Raw genomic sequence first — 12,373 nt, 5'->3', positions numbered from 1 at the left:
TTCTAAATTATTTATTTATTGGCAATCCTATAGTGCTTAGCAGCACAGCAGCTGAGTGCCTACAAACAAGTCATACCTGAATCTGCAGTGTCCCAAGCTGGAAACTTGGAGAAATCAAGAGGATATAGATCTGCATCCTCCAATTTTCTCTCTAAGCTCTGCAGCTGTCCTTTAAGGTGGAAGCTATGGCAGCCAGGACAGTGTCAAAGAAAGCCCTCTTCCCACACCTAGCTGGAGCCTCTCTCTGGTACCTTGTACCAGTATTATTGTGTGCCAAGGTGTCTTTCATCACTGTAAGATGCTGTGAATTTTCTTGGAACTGAAGAGGAGTGATTTCGTTGGGATGCGAGATAAAGTTGAACATCAAAAGGAACCCCAGCATGTGTGAAAAGGAGCTGGGTGGATTAATTCCCCTCCAGCTGGGAAAGCATATCAGTCTGTTTATATTTGCCATCCCTAATTACCAACCACTCCAATGTCTGAGCCTCCCCACATGAAGTCTTGAGGACTGGAATTCATCTGCCTTTTGGGAAAGTTGCTATAATTTTTCAATTATTTATTTATTTTATTTATTTAAGGTTTCTGCCCCCATGCTGCTTTCCTTGCTCCTAGTTACTGGAGCCTTTGAACCCCCTGCAGATGGCTGAAAGCAAATCCAAATATTCAAATTGTTATCAACTGCCCACCAGAAGGGGTGGGCTTAGACTGGAATACAGCTATCTCCTCCCAATATACACATTACCCTACAGGAAAAGAGGGAGATATGGGAGAAAGATTTTTCTCTATTGTTTTTTTTTTAAAAGATATCTTCCCCCTTCTCCACCCCATCCTACATATGAAGCAAAGTGAGGACATGCGAAACATGGGGAGACAAACAGAAATAAACAGTGTCTCTTTGAACAGTGTAAAGATTCTCTCTCATAAAGGCAGGTTCACAAACGAATCAGCTCTGGCAGACAAAGTTATGTATGCTTTATAAGATCAGTAAAGGATACATGGGCATTAGAAGCATCAATTGTTTGCGACCTGAGTACATGTGGGTTTAGCCCATGTGTCTGGCTTGTAAAGGAATGCTGTTGAAATTGGAGGCTCAACCTTTTTCTGCCGTCTTCCATTCTTTATACTTGATCTGTTTTCAAAGCCCACATAATGCTTTAGTTTTTTTTTCACTCCTGCAATGTAAATGCTTTAATGCTCTTTCTTTAAAGAAAAAAAGAAATCGAGGTCAGCTTATAATCAACTGTAAAATAACGAACCAGCATGAATAGCCAAGCACTTGTGTGTCACCTTATAATAAACAAACCAGCCTGTTTACATTCTGTGGAGGAAACAAATCATTCCAGAAAGAAACAGAGCTCAGAAATAAGCTTATTATTAACAAGAAAAAGCTAGAAAATGCAATTAGTATTTATTTTAATAATGCACTCAATCAGTCTAGTATCTGTGGTAGGTTCTAATGCAAAATTAAGAATTACAATTAGTTTAAACAGTGAAGCACTCCACTCACTATACAGAGCACAGGGTCCTGGGGCTTTCTTGTCCTGCTCAAGGAAGACTATGGCTGTGCCCAATACAAACAAGGAGGCAGGGCCTCAACTTCTGTCTCTGGACCGCTTAATGCAAGACACCAACCATTCATAGAACACAGAGGTCATTCTCAGTATTCCCTTCCCCCCCAGCAAAGAATGTTAAAAAAAAGGCAATAGGATAGGTACAAGTCAGGGAAGTGGCTACAAACAGCTGCCCTCATAGACTTTTCCTCTCACAACCTGGTACCTGAACTCGCCACCTCTGATTGAAACTACCCTATGCCAATAACCAATGAAAAATTGCCCTCAGAAAGTCCGCTCCTCAAATTCCAGGGGGGGGCAGGGGGGAGATGAGCCTTGCTGAGTGTGCAGACAGTGAGAGAACAAGACTCTGATGGACTAATTGGGCAAATGAGTTCCAGTGTCAGACACACCTCCATGGAGAACATCCATCAGCAACTCCCTCCCTCTTACAGCAAGAGGGCCCGACTTGAACACCTCTTCCAACTGCCTCTCTTGCAGCATGGCATGAAGGCAGACAACTCAAACCACTTAGGGCTCTACTAGCCCAGGGAACAATGAATAGGTCTTGTCACTCTGGAGGCCTTGTACCAAATCCAGAGGCGAGTCTAGCTGGGCTTACTCTTTCTTGTGCTCCCCTCAGTGGGTACATTATGCCAACACAGCCTCCCTTAGACCTGTGCAGTGTGGGTACAAGTAAATCTAGAAGTCTAATTGAACACAAGGGGGTCTAAGCTACATGCTGTCTCTGAACATGAGCCTTGGGTTCAAAAGTCTGGGCCTAGTGCACAAGTGATCAAGAATGCAGTGGCCACTTCTAAGGGCTTGTCTACACTGACAATGTTAAGCGCTGCCACTTTTTTTTTCTTTGGTTAGAGCTGCCAGCTCTAAAAAAGCCACCTCCACGAGAGGTGTAGCTACCAGTGCTGGGAGTGTGGCTCCAAGCATTGGTGGACTATCTATACTGGCACTTTACAGCGCTGAAACTTGCAGCGCTCAGGGGGGTGTTTTTTTCACACCCCTGAGCGAGAAAGTTGCAGCACTGTAAAGTGCCAGTGCAGACAAGCCCATAGTGTCTAAAATGTGAGTGTGCTGGGGGGAGGGGGGATGTCTACACGCATCTGTATGGTGCTCATTACTTGCTCAAGAACTTCCTGCCTTCCTAATCTATTGTGCAGAGTGACAGGAAATCAAACTATACATTATTTCTGCTCTTCATCACTCCAATCTCAGCTTCGTTTAATTAAAGCCCAATCAAACACCCAGAGTGACCACACATAGAGTTGAAAAACAAGAAGCCATATTGCCTTGGAAGAGGAGGTGAGAGGGATCTTAGGCAAACAAAGAATGGATTAGAGGACCATTTTAGACCACTTTATTGCATAAGCAGCATTTTATTCTCCAAAACTACTGGCTAGCTATTTTTTTCTTTTGTTCAATAACAAAGCAGAGGTGATTAGCTTATAGAAAGTCCCTGTTGTTCCTAAGAAAGCGAGAAGAAGGAATTCAGATCAGGCACTCAGTCTGTGACACATTGACATGTGCATGTGTGTATACAAGTGTACACAAGTGCTCTGTAGCAGAATAAGAGACTAGTTAATATAACTGTTCCCCCATGAGTCATGGGCAAATTTCTGCTCTAGATAGATCCTGGCTCTAGTATTCCACTCTCTCGGTGCATGGAACTTCCCCTGACAACAGGGTCAGTGCTCAAGAAGGCAGCACAGAAAGTCAGTCGTGCTCCACCATTCCATTTTGATCTGAGAAGGGAATGTTGCTCTGATCTTTTTTGTACAGATTGCCCTTGAACATTGCATGTGTTCAAAATTTGCTTGTAGGAGACAACTCTTGTGCTCCAATTGCTACCTATACCCTGCTTCAGCATCCCAATGCACGCTGAACACATCCTATATGATATCTTGTATTTATCCAGTGCTTTCCCAAAGGATTGAGAAATGATTTACAAACTGATTATTTGCCTGCAAAATGCAGCCACTTCTGGGTAAAATGCAGGAGACTAACAGCACATAGCAACTGCTACGCAAGAATTTAGCGCAAATAAACAAACAAATAAATAAATAATAAAACAACCATCCTGTGTCCAACTGAAATTACTGGGAAATTTAGGGAAGCAGACTAATCAACCACACAAGAATATGGCCAGGACTCAGGAGTCAGCACCCTGTTCTTAGGGAAAACAGTATGGGATCTTTAATTACCATAATCGGGACTCAAGTTTACATTTCCTTCAAAAGACATACACACACATACTGATTCAGTGTAACTCTCAAGTTCTTTCTACACTAACTAAGCTGTCACTTCAGTTCACAGAAGAAAAATTACCAGACCTCTGAAAAAAATGTTTAAGAAAACAGCTCCCCCTCTGCGTGAGAATATTCCTCCCCCTCCTAATATTCAAATCCTGTGGCACTCCTTCAAGGTATATTTAGACCAGAAAGAGTTAACACCAGAAATGTGACTGAATAGCTTCGAGGAATGGCTGCTGGCAACAACCTGGCCTGTTCACTCAGTGTTCATCCAGTAGCCGATGCCAGTACAGCTAAACCCCACCGAAGTGTCTTCTTGAACTAGCCTTCTCCATCAATGATTGCAGTGCATCCACACTGAACTACAGACAGGGCATAGGCGAAGGCACTAAGAGTCCAGGATTGAAAGGAAGAGATGGGGACGAGGGAGGGAGACGGTCTATTGACCTCTGCGTAGCTGGGTGCCAGAGAGAGAGGGGCACAAGCTGGGAAAAGGTGTTAATCTATTTGTCTGATGTCTCTTTCTGGGGAGGCTGGGGGTTGGTGGTGATGCTGTTCCAGAGGTGCTGAATTTTTCAGGGGAGTGTATCATTTAGGTCCCTCTCTTCTTCCCATCACTACCACTCTCTTGTGCTTATGCGGCTTTTTGCGTACACCTACATTTCCCTTGCTCCTCTACCTTCAGCTCTTTTCGCCCTGCATGTGTGTCTTTGCAAAACCCCTTCCCAGTCAGCATCACAGGAGGCAGAGAACGGTCTCTGGAATATCATCACAACCCTTTCCTTTGACAGAAGAGGACATTCCCTCTTCCCCCACAGAAAACGCTCATCCTCCAGAGTAGCACTTCACGGTTTGCTTTTTTAGTTTCCATAGGCATTCCCATGGCTCCCACCATTGTATCACAGTGCCTCTCAGAAATAAACCAGGAGTGGGTGACCAGAGCACATTTTGGTGCCTTTTCAATTTCCCGTCATACTGTACTCTCCCACTTTCCCTCCACTCTCCCTCACTCCCTTCTCTGCCACCATGTCTTATTCAATCCAGTATTTCCACACTCCCCCTCATTTCTCCTCACACTCGCTCTCCTATTTCGAGCTCCTCTCCTTCACTGTCCTTGAATTCTCTTATAGTTTTTCAATAAACATAACAAATGAAGTTCATTCCTTTCCCCTCAGCACCAGAAAGGCATTTGCACATTTTCCCTTCCCAGTCACTGTCCTGACCACAGAGCCCAGTGAGAAGGGAATAGAGGGTACAGTAGGGTAGGGTAGAGGAAGTAGAGACTCTCTCTCCAAAGGCTGGTCAGCCTGAGCCTGAGGTTTGGAAGAAAAACAGTCTGCACTGGCTGATGCCTGTAGTCATCAGGCTGTTGTCAGAGACCAAAAGAATCCACATTTATTTCCAGAGCCCGAAGTTCCCAAAAGGGAATACTCCCCACATTGTGTGTGCATTGGCTTCACCCCGCCTTTCACTTCCTCTCCCCTCACTTTGAGCCCCTTCTAAGCCTTCCAGCTGCTCAACACTCTCACACACACCTTTTTCTGTAGCTTTCTGCCTGCTTCAAGTGCCTCTTTCCACACTCCTGGCCTTTCTCCCCTCCCTGCTTTCCCTCAGTTATCTGCTGAATTCCACACACGCTTGCACAGACAGGATCAATCCGAGGCTGACTCGCCTTCAGCTTATCTCTGCTCCAAATGATTGATTTTCCCTCTTTAAGGGTAATTTGCTGGTGAATTCCATGTATTGCAAAAACCCTGTGAAATCTAATTCAATCCAATTCGCAACTGGCACTTTTGGGAAAGAATACTGGAGAGCTGTCAATTTTCCTTTATAATTATGCACTATGTATATCCTATTTATAGCGTGTCTGTCTATATGCATACATATAGTATATATAAGATTCATACATTACATGCATATATTCATATCCATATACACATAACACAACGGTGTCTGAGGCTACCTTATGCACCGTATATTTTTAGATTCTTATAGTTTTTTAAAAAAACTTTTTATAATGAATATTTTAAAATATTTTAAAATATCAAATCAACATAGATGCAGTGGTTTATGTGCTAGATACATTCTCTCTCTCCCTCTCTCTGCAGTCAACCGTGATCAGTAAATAAAATTAAAGCTAGAATAGAAAAAAGTTTCTCTTTATATCCGATTCCACCTTCTGTTTAGGACATCCTCCATTTTACCTAATGTACTTCTGCAGATACTAGGGTGATGATGACTGTTTAAGAATCTGGACACAATATAATTTGATGAGATGAAGGGTTTACAGCTACATGAGGGATGCTGCAAGTGTCAAACATTGCAACTGGAACACTTTGATGGAACAAAGTTAAGCCAATTTTTGAAAATCCCACCCTATCTGTTTAATAAGAATTTCAGTTACTTCAGTCAGCAAAATCTCCTCAGAAGTCCCCTGAGTTACGACTTCATAAGAAAAACAGTAAGAAAAATGTGTAGTTCAAATAAATGTTGTACAAAATACATGGGGGAAATGGCTAGATATAAAGATTGGGTTATACCTGAAAATTATTATACCCTCAAAGATTAAATGCCTGGCTCCTCCCTTCCCTTCTTTCCTCACATTGGGCTCTGGCCAAATCTTGTTGCTTGTCCCTCTAGCATTTCTAACCCTTATCCTACATCCTCACTGCCAAAGCCATAATTCAGCCCCTCTCATCCACACCACTGAGACTGCCTCATCTCTAGCTTCCCTAATTGTGCATACTCCTTTCTTCAACCTAGCCAGCATTCAGCAGCTAAAATAATCCCCCCTGCCCCCATGGTCTGCCTGGGTCCCTTTCCCATCTCAAGCATTTTTACTTACCTCCCTGTTTCTCCCCACATAAAAGTTTGAGCCCTTTGTCCACACTGTCTCACAGCTCAGCCCTGCCAATCTCTTTGCTCACCCTCTGCACTCTGCCCTTTTGTCTCCTCTGCCCACTCTTTCACACTGCTACCTACACCTGGAACAACATCCCTCTTCCAGTGTGCCAAACATTCTCACTCTTCTTCTTTCAGAGGGGTAGCCATGTTTGTCTGTATCAGCAACACCAACAAGGAGTCCTTGTGGCACCATAGAGACTAACAAATTTATTTGGGCATAAGATCCCATCTTTTATTTTGGGCAACTCCCATCTTTTCATGTGCTGTATATTTACACCAGCCTACCTTTTTTTTTTTTTAACTCCTTGCATCTGATGAAGTGGGTTATAGCCCACGAAAGCTTATGCCCAAATAAATTAGTCTCTACGGTGCCACAAGGACTCTTCGTTGTTTTTACTCTTCTTCTTGAAACCTTCCTCAAAACCGACTTCATCCTTCTTTCCAAAATTGACTCCCATCCCTTTGCTGTGTACTCATCCCCCTTTCTGTTTCCTTACCTCAGTTTTAAAATATCAGAACTTTACATGCTACAAGCCTCTCTTTATTCCATGTATTGTAACACTCATCCCTTTTCCCCTAACCCCCTCCTTTTTCTGTTATCATCACATTTTAGGCTTGCCTAGTTTAGACAAAGTTCTTTGGGGCAGTGATTTTACCTTTCTAATCTCTGTAAAGTGTCACACAAAATGATTATATTAAATAGTAACAATACAGTATTAAAAAGTGTCTTCTTCCTTGTCATCTTCACCAGAGACTAGTGCTGGCTGAATGACTCTGTAAACTAACTGGAACCCGATCCACACAGAGTGATTCCTGGTCTCAGAACTGAAACAAACCTTTCTGTAATAATAAATAATATTAGGCCTAAATCCCCTCTCACTCATACAGGTTTTGTTCTTTTGGTGAGTCAATCCAGCAGTATGTGAAAGGAGAAGCCAACCAAAGGCATATATTTGGTGTATATATGATTACTCTTCTGTAAAGCACCTGGTACAGTCCTGGTGGGAATGACTTCCATTGTTCTTCAGAAAAGGCTCTCAAATCAGCTTTAGAAAACATCTAAGTCTCTAAGGTGCCAAAAAGACTTCTCATTTTTTTTTATATTCAGATAGATCACTCTCCATTTTGCAGATGGAGAAACTGAGTCACAGATGGGAAAATGAGTTAACCTAAATTCACACAGGCCTGACCCAAAGAAAACTGAAGTCAGTGAAAAGACTGGAATTAAATTTAACCGTACTTTGGATCTGGCCCTTAGTGAGCAAGTGAGAAAGTCAAGAATAAAATGCAGGTCTCCTGATGCTTAGGCCCCTGTTCTAACTGCTAGACCACACTGGAAGCTGCATAATGATTTGATGGCTGAACGTGCGCTATCAGTGGAAAAGCAAAAAGGGCCAATTGAATTAAGATAGCGCAGGGGAGTGTTAACACAGGTGGAAACCCCTGGCTAATTACTCCTCCAGAAGAAAAATCAATCATATGGGCAGAGGTTGAGCCATGCTCCTACAGGAATCTCATCAGATGCCAATCTCCTTCCCTCCTTTGCTTTGTACAGTGAAAACAGGCCAACTCAATTAACACCACATGGCTGTACCTGGAATCCATGTCTGAGGTCATTCTTAATTCTCTAACAGATTTTCTTCTCTGATATGCTCTCACACCCAGCTGTTTTCCCTTTGCTCCCAAATTTGGTATAATTTCTTCTGATGCAGAAACAACTCTCTCATTTCACCCATTCAGTTCTTTCTGCACTGGAGGGCGGAGAGAGAAGTGTTATGTTCACCAGGAAGTGACAGTCAGTAAAAACCATTTTACGGCTGAACTTGAAGCAGAATCCATGTAGGTTATTCCTTATATTCGCCCAATTCAGCACTGCCTACACCTGGTGATGCCGCTTTTACTGTTCACATTTTCATGCCACCTCAAACCAACATCTGATTAAGCACAAACACACTTGGCGTTATTGCACACACCAAATGTGTGTGTGCAAAACCTCCTAGCTGTATACAAAAATGGGTACTTAAATTTGCCATCACCCAATCTACATTCACTATTTCTTGTTTGCAGGCAAAAATGTGGGTTGTGAGTGCACAGACAGACGTAGAATCATAGGATTGGAAGGGAGATTCAGAGGTCATCTAGTCCAGCCCCCTGTGCTTGTGGCAGGACTAAGTATTATCTAGACCAGAAGTGGGCAATAATTTTCGCAGGGAGGTCACTCCACAAATGTTGGTAAGTCGTCATGGGCCGCACATTTCTAATATATTCATGGAGGGGGGTGCAGGGTCTGGGAGGCAGTTTGGGTGCACGAGGGGGCTCTGGGCTGGGGACTGGGGTGTAGGAGGGAATGTGGGGTCGAGGAGGTAGTCTGGGTGCAGGAAGAGGTTTTGACCTGGGGCAAGGGGTTGCAGTGTGGGAGGGGGTGCGAGGTGCAGGTTCTGGCTAGGAGGCACTTACCACGCTGCTCCTGGAAGTGGCCAGCTGCTGCTGGCATGTCTCTGCGCTTACAACACTCCTGTTAATACATCCCAGAAAGTTGTTTGCAACACTGTTGACTCATTTAGCTTGTGGTCAACTATGACTCCCAGATCTCTTTCCGCAGTACTCCTTCCTAGGCAGTCATTTCCCATTTTGTATGTGTGCAACTGATTGTTCCTTCCTAAATAGAATATATTGCATTTGTCCTTATTGAATTTCATTCTATTTACTTCAGACCATTTTTCCAGTTTGTCCAGATCATTTTGAATTTTAGTCCTATCCCCCATGTGTAGTTGTGCACATGCAAAGAGGCCACTTGTGAAAATTTTGCTAAGGATCAAGCTTTTTTCAAGCTAAACTGTGCTCATTTTTTTGAGTGATAGATGGATTTTCAATATGGCAATGGGCTGATGCTTTAATGGAGGTGGTTTTGGATTGAAAACATCCACATTTTCTCTTTGTTTGTGTTTTTAGTGCTAATTCAGCAAAGCACTTAAGCACATGCTTAACTTTATGCACATGCTTAAGTCTCTAACTTCAGTAGAATTTAAGCACACACATAGGTGTTTTGTTGAATCAGGACCATAATCATTTTATCAACATTATGTGTGCAAAATCAGTTGGGAGGAGTAATACTAGCAAAATTCCACCAATGACAGAAAGATGTCAACAAACTGCAGGGAATTCCAAGACCAGGAACAAAAAAATCACAAAGGGGCTGGAGACGTGAGGAAAGAATGAAAAAAATCCACCTGTCTATAGTTTGTTTAAAACAACTACTAAGGGACCATCCCTGTAATTATAATGTGGGGTGGATGATGAGGCATAAAATAAGGGGTAGAATTGGTCTAAATATGTTAAAAAAAAATCTTGCCTTGATTTTGTCTGTCTCTATCTATGCTTATTTATTTAGACACTTTCCCCAGTGAGTTGAAGAATTCTCTTTCCATTTCCCTTTGCCTCTCATACGTCATCTCCATGAAGGCCATCGTGCTGAAATAGCTTCTGTCAGATGCATCCTCATTCACCTCAGTGCCTAAAGATCTCTTCCCCTCATGCTCCCTCCATTCCCACTTGAAATCCCCACTGCTAATGATAACATCGGAGACAAGGGAGAGTGGGGCTCTCCTAGGGCTTGTCAATACAATGAGTTCCTGGCAAGCTGGGGTGTGAATCTACCCCGCACTAAACCACTTTGCATTATTTGTCTGTGTGGACCCTGCTGACACACATTAATGGTTTGTTAATGTACTTTGATCTAGTCCTCTTTGAAATGGCTCTGGATGAAAGCACATTAACAAACTGTTAATGCACATCAGCAGGGTCCATCTGGACAGTTAGTGCACAGCAGGCTAGTGTGGAGTGGATTCAAGGCCCTGCTTGCTATGAACTAAATGTTTGTGTTGACAGGCCCTTAGTGGAAACTACTGTCCCTGCCCTTGGCTATGGGATAGGGGTCCTGTAGTTCAGTCATGTCTAGGAGCCATTTGACCAGCTAAAAGAAGAAGGGAACCTCCATTACTCCATCAGAAGCCCCCAAAGGGGACCCATGTGGACATATTCAGGCAGTAAGGAGGAAAATAGAGAAGAAAAAGGGAAATAGAATTAACAGGAAAACAACAAGAAGAGACAGGAGAAAGTCATGATCTGGACCTTAATATTTTGCAAACAATTACATTTAGCTATCTTTATAGCTGTGATAGAATCAACACATGCCAAGAGACTGGGGATAAAATCCTGACCCTGGAAAGTAATGGGAATTTGCTGTTGACTTCAACAGGGCCAGATTTTCACCCTGTAAGACAAAGCTAATGCTCTGAATTCTCAAACTTACGTGTGTTTGTGTATGTGTGGGGGGAATACTCAAAGCCAGCAGGTTCATTGGTACCTTGAAACTACTGTGTTCATGTAAATCAAAACTTTAATATTCTACTTTTAATGCAGAAAAAGGTTTGGGGGTTAGCAGAGTAAACAGACTGTTCATGAAAGATTCTAAAATGAGTCTCATTCCCCCAAGAGGGCTGTTCAGATGAGTAATCTTGCCATTCTGAATGCACGCTCATCATGATAGGCTGTGTAATTTACCCTTTACAGCACTGCAGTTTTGCAGGTTGCAAGCACTTATTTGCGGCCATACTAGAAAGCATGACCTGACCTGACTGTTCCACACAGTCTCCACACCGTTTAAACCCATCTCACTTCCCAGACTGTTGCCCCAATAGATTTTTATAGCACCAACTTCCTGGTTAATCTAATTGCTGCATACGTGCAGGTAATCATGTGAGTGACTACATTTGGAAAATGTGATGAGTGCAGAGACATGTCATGCCATTTCTACACACAGTAACTCCACGGGTTTTATAAAATCAATTATAAGAATCTCAATCTCAATGGAAGAAAAGTTAGGCCAGGCCCAAGTGACAACTGCAACCAATCTGTTTGGGAGTTACAGAAGCTTAAAGAAACTTCATTGCAAACCACAAAACTAGTTTATTTTTTGCTCTCATTACATAAATGGATGCATGAATTCCCCCCTCCCCCGCCTTTTTAAAATTAGTGAGGCTGAAAGACTGGACTGAATTTGCGGAGATGCGTTATACACTCCTATAAACAGAGCTTTGAAGCAGAAACAATGACAGAGCCTTCGCTCTATTGACACAAACAGTCCTACCATAATGTCTGTCAATTAAAGAGCTGCTGACACTTCCTGGAACACCATGACAAATATCAATTTAGAAACAATCCTGACTATCTGTCATTTTATTTGTAATTCTGTTCTTTGTTTGCTAAGGACATTTGCAAGAAAACATGATCCTGTTAGCTGTTTAAGTTCTCAACTGCATGTTTCCCAGCTGTAGTCATAACCCTCTGTTTACGATATACGTCACAAGTAGACTGTTCTGATAAGTGCTTTGTCATAACTGTTTCACACATGAAAACAAATAGTTTGGCAAATTCTTACAAGAACTTGGGAATTTCATTGGGGGAGTGGGAGAGAATCTGTTACTGCCACCAGCAAACACAGTTTTTGTGATAAACAATGGTGGAGTTATATCCTCAGAACAAATTTGAAATCACCATCCTTTTGCCACAAGTGAAAATTTGCTATTTTTACAGAGATATTGTACATTTTAATTAGCCATCTGATTTCCTCCCTCCAATGCTCTAATCTAG

General features: G+C 42.6%; 1 protein-coding gene across 1 annotated transcript in view; it reads right to left on the bottom strand.

Moving 5' to 3' along the window:
* The window catches only part of CDH23 (cadherin related 23), a 536,798-nt gene that overhangs the window by 254,599 nt on the left and 269,826 nt on the right, over positions 1–12,373 (bottom strand). The gene's annotated exons all lie outside the window — the stretch shown is intronic.

This window comes from Gopherus evgoodei, chromosome 7 (genome assembly GCF_007399415.2).
Source record: "Gopherus evgoodei ecotype Sinaloan lineage chromosome 7, rGopEvg1_v1.p, whole genome shotgun sequence".
Lineage (NCBI taxonomy): Eukaryota > Metazoa > Chordata > Testudines > Testudinidae > Gopherus > Gopherus evgoodei.
This window is presented reverse-complemented; position numbering and strand designations above follow the sequence as displayed.